The sequence below is a fragment of the Seriola lalandi genome, unplaced genomic scaffold (genome assembly GCF_002814215.2).
Source record: "Seriola lalandi dorsalis isolate HSWRI2012SDOR001 ecotype SW California unplaced genomic scaffold, Sedor1 jcf7180002054883, whole genome shotgun sequence".
NCBI classification, from domain to species: domain Eukaryota; kingdom Metazoa; phylum Chordata; class Actinopteri; order Carangiformes; family Carangidae; genus Seriola; species Seriola lalandi.
The window spans coordinates 202,232-210,385 of NW_019525658.1; the positions used below are offsets into that span (position 1 = coordinate 202,232).

Below are 8,154 nucleotides of genomic sequence, written 5' to 3' on the forward strand. Positions count from 1 at the left end.
CCTGGTTTCAGCTTCATTACCAATGTCCTGCTGCACGGCAGTTATTACCCTCCTGCCAAAAAAAGACAACCTGCAGGACATAAAAAACTGGTGTAGATAATATCTACCTAATTCAAGATATTTTAGACATCTCCAATTCTTTTGGCATTAATATTGGACTGATGTCATTAGATCAAGAAAAGGCATTTGACCGTGTTCAACATGCCTTCCTATGGAAGACTATGGTGTGGTTTGGGTTCAGAACTAGTCTCATTGCCAAGATCCGAGTGTTGTACATCGACCTTGAGAGTGTGCTGAAGGTTAATGGTGCCTTGTGTGCCCCTCTGACAGTGCATAGGGGCGTTCGACAGGGATCTGTGGGAATGGTCTATGCACTCTCCCTGGAACCCCTCCCTCACAAAGTCCGTTCATGGTTTGTTTTTATCCAGTTTTGATAGCAAAGTGGTTTAATCTGCCTATGCTGAATGATGTTGTTTGTGTAAAAGATCTGCAGAATGTGAACACATAGTTAGTAATGCAAGGTTTTCTGTGTTGTCAGCTGCAAGGGTGAACTGGGAAAAAAGTGAAGCGCTCACTGTCAGTGACTGGCATGAGGGCCTCCGAGTTCTCCCTCAGGGCCTGACCTGGAAAAAGGCCGGATTTAAGTATTTTCATATTCTTTTGGGTGATGAAAAGTGGGAGGACATCGTTGAAAAAAGTGAGTGGAAATTTTGAAAAATGGCAATGGATCCACTCTCAGATGTCCTACAGAGGGAGAGTGTTGGTTTTAAACAATCTTGTTGCCTTTCTGTTGTGGCACCTGCTTGCCTGTTTGGATCCACCTTCAGATGTGTTGGCCCAGATCCAGGCCAAGATGGTTAATTTTTTCTGGGATCGGCTACACTGGGTGCCACAATCTGTTCTGTTTTTTATCCCGAAGTGAGGGGGGACAGGGCCTCATCCACCTGGCCAGTAGAACAGCCAACTTTAGGTAACAGTTTGTCCAGAAATATTTAACAGGGTCTGCTAATCTAGTGTGGAGGGATGTGGCTGACTGCATACTCAGACGTGTTAATAACCCGGGACTGGATGCTGCTCTGTTTTTAACTGATTGAAAATTTTTAAAGTTAGTAGGGATACCTCCATTTTATCAGGGTGTATTTAAGTCATGTGCAGTTTTTGATTTGAAAAGAAATGCAGAGTGCAACTCTCTGCACTGGCTGTTGAAAGAACCCTTAATCTGTGGTGCCAGACTGAACATAAGCAGCAGTGCTGTGCTTGGACTGATGAGGGCGCTGTGCAGTAAAAAGAGTTTGAAACAGCTGGTGGACCTAGTGGGGCCAACACTCACTGATGCCCAGGCTGTGAGCTCTATGCTCGGTATACATTCTATTCAGTTAGTGCAGAGGAGCCTGGAGCTCTGGAGGGAGAAACTCTATGCAAAAGAGAGGAGCCTCTTCTTACAGCACAGCCAGACCGGAGCTGAGCCTGACCCTACGGACACTTTCCCTGACCACCACCTGAGCCCTGGGTTCTCACAGCTTGGTGGTTCCCTCCTTACAACTGAGGATGGTGAGAAACTGAGCCTGCACAAAGTGGGCAGAAAGACAGTGTACATGCTCTGTATGAAAACAATCAACAGGAAAAGTCTGTGTACGAGAGCAGCCACTGTGAGGACATACAGACTGAAGGGACAGCGCCCCCAGTGGACCTCCCTTTAAAAATCACTAATAAAAAAAAGGACTGGTGATCTCCAATGGAGAATTTTTGCCACCAATGTTTTTGTGTCTGCTTTTAACAATAGTGTTTTAAACGAGTGTCCTTTCTGTGGTCTGTCTGAAAATGTTTTTCATGTTTTTACTGAGTACAGGAGACTCAGCGATTTTTATCTGGTACTTTTAAACTATTGTCAGTGTTTAAACTAAGTGTTGTGTTGTCTGCTCCTGTTTTTATCTGTGGAATCCAGTTCAGCAAAAGAGCTAAATCAAAGTGTCAATTGGTCAACTTTTTGAACGGAGAAGCTAAATTGGCAGTCCATCTCACTTGCAAAGACAGACTACAGACTGAGTCTGGTGTAACATTAAAGCCAGTGCTGAGGCTGGAGTTCTGCTTCCACAAAGCCACACCAATGTACACACTTTCATGCAACTGTGGGGTCATGAACATTTATTATGTCATGTGTCTGATCAGGGAGAAAAAAAATGTGCAGATTAAAATGTCCTGCATGTCCAATACTGTTGTTTCTAAGTAAAGGATGGAAATGAAGTTATTTTTAAAAATCAAAATCTACTTCATCTTCTTCTTTTTCATCTTTGTCCTCTTCATCTTCTTCCTTTTCTTAGTCATTGTCTTCTTTATCTTCTTCTTCTTCTTCTTCTTCAACACTGTGTCCGGTGCTTGGTGGTGAGAAGTGAAGACGTTTTCTATATACAGTGGTATGAAAAAGTTTAGGCACCCCTCTGAGGCTGCATAATAATTTACTCCGTCTTCGCAGAAAATAATCACAGTGGCATGCCATACATTTTCTAATAAAAGCTGAGCACTGGGGTATTTTCCGGACAAAGATTTTTAGTGTAGCAATATTAAGTTGTATGAAATTAAATCAGACGTGAAAAATAGGCTGTGCAAATATTTGGGCACCCTTGTCATTTTTTTGATTTGAATACCTGTAACTACTTAGCACTGATTAATTGGAACACAAAATTGGTTTGGTGAGATCATTAAGCCTTGAACTTCATAGACAGGTGCATCCAATCATGAGAAAAGGTATTTAAGGTAGCCAATTGCAAGTTGTTCTTCTCTTTGACTCTCCTCTGAAGAGTGGCAACATGGGGGCCTCAAAACAACTCTCAAATGATCTTATAACAAAGATTGCTCAACATTATGGTTTAGGGGGAAGGCTACAAAAAGCTATCTCAGAGATTTCAGCTGTCAGTTTCCACTGTGAGGAACATAGTGAGGAAATGGAAGACCACAGGCACAGATCTTGTTAAGGCCAGAAGTGGCAGGCCAAGAAAAATATCGGAGAGGCGAAGACGAATGATGGTGAGAACAGTCAAAGACAACCCACAGACCACCTCAAGACCTCAAAGACCTACAACATCATCTTGCTGCAGATGGTGTCACTATGCATCAGTCAACAATTCAGCGCACTTTGCACAAGGAGAAGCTGTATGGGAGAGTGATGCGGAAGAAGCCTTTTCTGCACACACACCACAAACAGAGTCACTTGAGGTATGCAAAAGCACATTTGGACAAGCCAGCTTCATTTTGGAATAAGGTGCTGTGGACTGATGAAACAAAGATTGAGTGATTTGGTCATAACAAGGGGCGTTATGCATGGCGGCGAAAGAACACAACATTCCAAGAAAAACACTTGCTACCCACAGTAAAATTTGGTGGAAGTTCCATCATGCTATGGGGCTGTGTGGCCAGTGCTGGTACTGGGAATCTTGTTAAAGTTGAGGGTCGCATGGATTCCACTCAATATCAGCAGATTCATGAGAATAATGTTCAAGATATTTCAACAAAACAACAACCCAAAACACTGCTCAAAATCTACTCAGGCATTCATGCAGAGGAACAAGTACAATGTTCTGGAATGGCCATCCCAGTCCCCAGACCTGAATATCATTGAAAATCTGTGGGATGATCTGAAGCGGGTTGTCCATGCTTGCCAACCATCAAATCTAACTGAACTGGAGATGTTTTGTAAGGAGGAATGGTCCAAAATACCTTCATCCAGAATCCAGACACTCAGAGGATATAGGAAGCGTCTAGAGGCTGTTATTTTTGCAAAAGGAGGCTCGACTGAATATTGATGTGATTTTTCTGTTGGGGTGCCCAAATTTATGCACCTGTCCTATTTTGTTTTGATGCATACTGCACATTTTCTGTTAATCCAATAAACCTCATTTCACTACTGAAATATTGCTGTGTCCATCAGTTATTTGATTGATCAAAATGAAATTGCTGATCCAAACACCCAATGATTTATAAATGTAAATAATTGAAATTGTCAGAGGTTGTTTTTTTGTTTTTTTCCCAACTGTTTATTGTATGATCATTGTGATTATTGTGTGATATTTGTGCAGTGTTTGTGAACTGTTAGTGTAGTTTGTTTGGTGCCTCTGAGACGCGTCCCTGTCTTTGGGGCATGGAGTACGTATTGTTCCTAAGCCCAGCTCCTTGGTGGAAGCAGTGATAGCTGTTGTAGGGCAGAGAGAGGCTGAGATTGAGGTGAGCAGGGAAGGAGGTGGATCTAAGCCAAAGAGAGGCTGAGCTGCTAAAGGCTAGTCTGGATAACACTGATTTAGACATGGAGCGTGACTGTGACTATGACAGTGTTTCTGTGGCAGACAGTGTCTCCCAGAACACTGACCTGTATTCTATGGAAGAGATCAATCATTTCTTGGAAGATACTTTTGGTAAATCAGCCAATGTAACTGATTATTTTCCTGATGCCAGAAAGTCAGCAAACACTCTACAAAAGCTTGTGGGTCTGGACTTATTGGATGAGAAGAAACACTAGCGGTTAAAGAAACAAATAACTACAGTAAGAAGCTTCCAGCTTCCTGCAGGCATGCAGTGATCTCCTTACTGCCTAAGAAGGGAGGTCTAATGCTTTTAAAGAACTGGAGACCAGTTGCTCTTCTGTGTACAGATTACAAAATCCTCTCCAAGTTTTTATCTAACAGACTAAAAGTTTTTATTGACCTGTTGATTGGGACGGAACAGTCATACTGCATCCCGGACAATTTGTTATTAATGAGGGATGTTTTTGACATATGTAATCTGTAAAATCTTGATGTAGGTGTAGTTTCCATAGATCAGGAGAAGACGTTTGATCTTTGCCACAGGACCCTGTTTGTCCTGGGTGAGGTTACTGTACAGTGGTGTGTGTTATGTGCTGAAGGTGGGCTGAGGGGTCTCTCTCTGCCGGAGCTGGCTGACTGCTCCCCTGTGGTAATATCAGCCTACGCTGATGATGTGAATGTTTTTGTCCGAGACCGGGGGGACGTCATGGAGTTATAGGCCGGCCTGGCTCTGTATGAGAGGGCCTCCTCTGCAAGGATAAACTGGGGGAAGAGTGGAGCTTGTCTGGCAGGGCGGTTGGTTTCAGAATGCCCTCCTGGTCTTCCTGGGAGCCTTAGCTGGGGAACTAGAGGAGCAAAGGTTTTAGGTGATTTTCTAGGCAATGAGGACATAGAAAGACAGAATTGGGAGGGAGTGCTGGGGAAGGTGGAAGCCAAGTTGTCTAAGTGGAAATGGCTGCTTCCCCAGCTGTCCTACAGGGAAAGAGTTCTGATTATCAATAATCTGGTTGCCTCTTCCCTGTGGCACAGACTACAGGTGTTGGTTCCACCAACCAGACCTCATGGAGGCTCTGCAGCGGCTCCTCATGGACTTCTTCTGGTCGGGTCGTCATTGGCTACGGGCGGCGTTGCTGTATCTCCCTGTGGCAGAGGGGGGCAGGGCCTTATAGACATTAGATCCAGGACAGCAGCCTTCAGACTGCAGGCAGTTCAGATACTGCTGTACGGCTGCGATCTCTGCTGGTCGGCTCCCGCCCAACTCATCCTCAGAAAGGCTGGGAGATTTGGCCTAGATAGACAAGTGTTCTTGTTAGACACACAGTGTGACCTGTCTGGACTTACACCATTCTACAGGTCAGCGATGGATGCATGGTGGACACATGTGGCTGTTTGAGAAGCAGCTGTTCAACAACAGCTTCATGTCCAATGACGTGCCCTCTTCAGCCACTTTGAGGACTCGTTTTGTTGAGGCTGGGGTCGTCAAGCTGGGTCATTTAACGAAGATGTCGTTGGACACACTAATGGAGGTGACCAACATCAGGTCGTCCCGAGTGCTGCAGAGATTTGTAGACGAGGTGGGGCAGTCTCTGTCTGCTCCACTGAGGGCTTTTGTTCAGGACCGGGTGCTGGCTGAACAGTGGAGTGATGACCACAAGTTCGTGTTCCCCTCCCTCATCATCAGTCCTACTGTGGGAGGGTGGAGAGAGAACAGTGGCCTGCTTCTCACCCTGAAGACTCAAGCTTTGGGAAAATGCATTCCTTGTGGGAAGAAACATCTTCATCACAGCTGTATAAAGGTCCTGAACCATAGCCCTCTAACAGGACTCAGGGAGTCCAAATAGACTGAGGTGTTCGATGCAGACTCTTCTCCTAAAGGCTGCTGGCGGCTCCTGTATAGGCCTCCTGTTGAAAACCGGATGGCTGACCTCTAGTGGAAGATCACACACAGAGCTATAGCTACAAACAGATACAGAGCTCACCTGGACCCCAGCACTGGGGAGGACTGACCTTTTTGTAGACAGACAGAAACTGTGGAACACCAGGTGATTTCCTGTCCTCGTCTGTCTGACTTATTTAGGCTGCTGCACGGGTGGGTGGAGGCTTTTCTTTTTTTGTTTTTTGCCCAAGGTACACTGTTAAAAAGAGAAAGGCACTGGTTCTGATCAACTGTTTGTTAGCAAATGCTAAGATGGAAATCTGGAAAAGTCGCGAGAACCAGTTGTCAGGTGTGGACTGGACAGAGCCGGTGCTGTGCCTGAAGGCTCTGGTCTCAGCTCGGCTCAGAATTGAGCACTCTTTTTACAGAGTGACCTGCAACCTGGACGTTTTCAGGAATGTGTGGGGATCAGGCAGGTTTTGTGTTCCATTGTGGACGATGGGTTACTGCAGCTCAGCTTTTAGTTTTTTTTAACTTGTAGGTAGGAGTGTGTTGTTGTTGTTGTTTTCTTTTTGATTGTGGGGTTTTAATTATTCACTGGTAAGTTATTAGAAGTTTTGAAATGGACCATTTAAGTTTTTTGGCATATGTGTCCTAAATAAAGTTGTGTAAAAGTCTTCTTCTGAAGACTTGCCGGCTGTCGAGACACGGAAAGGTAGTATCACCGAAGTGTTGTCCGCCTGTAATTTTCCCATGCTGAGACACGTTGTGTCTCACAGCAGGCAGCTCTTTATGATATTGAACAATTAAAAGTCTTATCTCATACATAATAATTTATTTGTTGATTATATTTTTTATTAATAATTTGAATCTGCAATGTAACAAGTTATCAGATAAATGTAGTACAGTAGTAGAGCCTCTTTAAAGTATTTTGCTACAACAACCAGTCCTCCAACCAACAGTCATACAGGTTGTCATGGTTACAATAACAAACTGTGACGTGCCACAACTTCGTTGCAATGGTTACAATAATAACCAGTCATGTATTGGTTAGGGTTAAGATAAATTCTTCCTTAACATTAGACGATCCTTGTTGTCATGGTTACAATAACAACAACGTGGTTAAGGTTGTCGAATGGTCATGGATTAAAAAAAAACAAAAAACATAAACTTCTACTTTCACATGGGAATCAAACATCACGCTCCTGTGTCATATTCCCGCTATTTATACATCATCCATACATCACTGGACCATACATCACTGGACTTCTACCTGTGCTCCTTGACCACCAGGTGTCGCCTAGCAACTAAACCTAACCATGGGTCATAATAAGCTGCTGCACAATGACCTGTGGGGTAATTTTTAACAGGATGACAGTCTCCAAGTACATGTACCTCAGAATTGTACCTTCTGTTAGTACAATACTTGTGTAGCATTAACACCATAATTTAGAATTTACTCTCATTGAAATGGGGTACCAGTCCTCTGTGAGGGCAACAATGAATTCCTTCATTAATAAATGTATCAATCTCATATCAGAAGCCATGACTTCTTGATTCAATGGATCTCCAGTCTCTATGTCAAAAGAACACAACAGGACAACAACTGGGTGTAAATAAAGGAGTTTATTAACTAAACTACTATCTACAGAGTAAATATAAGGTGTAATAATCATAAAGAAGAAAATAATAATGAAATTAGCAGTGTGATGAGTCAGCAGTGTTGGGAGAGAATATGTTATGGCTATACACTGTGGCTATACAGCTAATGATACTACGAATGAGGTTTGATGATTAAATATTACTATATTTTGACATCAACCCAGTCATGAGCAAAGTGTTAAGACCGGCCTACTGTGAGTTGCGCTGTGGTAACCCCGGAGACGCGGGATTTAGGTGGATTCTTCTGGAGGCCGTGTCCCATTATCATGATGACGGATTCTGATGGTGTCTCAGCGATTCAGCTCTGGTGGAGTTTGCCAG

General features: G+C 43.7%; 1 pseudogene; it reads left to right on the forward strand.

The window, feature by feature from the left end:
• Nucleotides 1-221: 221 nt before the first annotated feature.
• LOC147817138 (uncharacterized) lies at nt 222-6,251 on the forward strand (annotated as a pseudogene).
• Nucleotides 6,252-8,154: the final 1,903 nt, after the last annotated feature.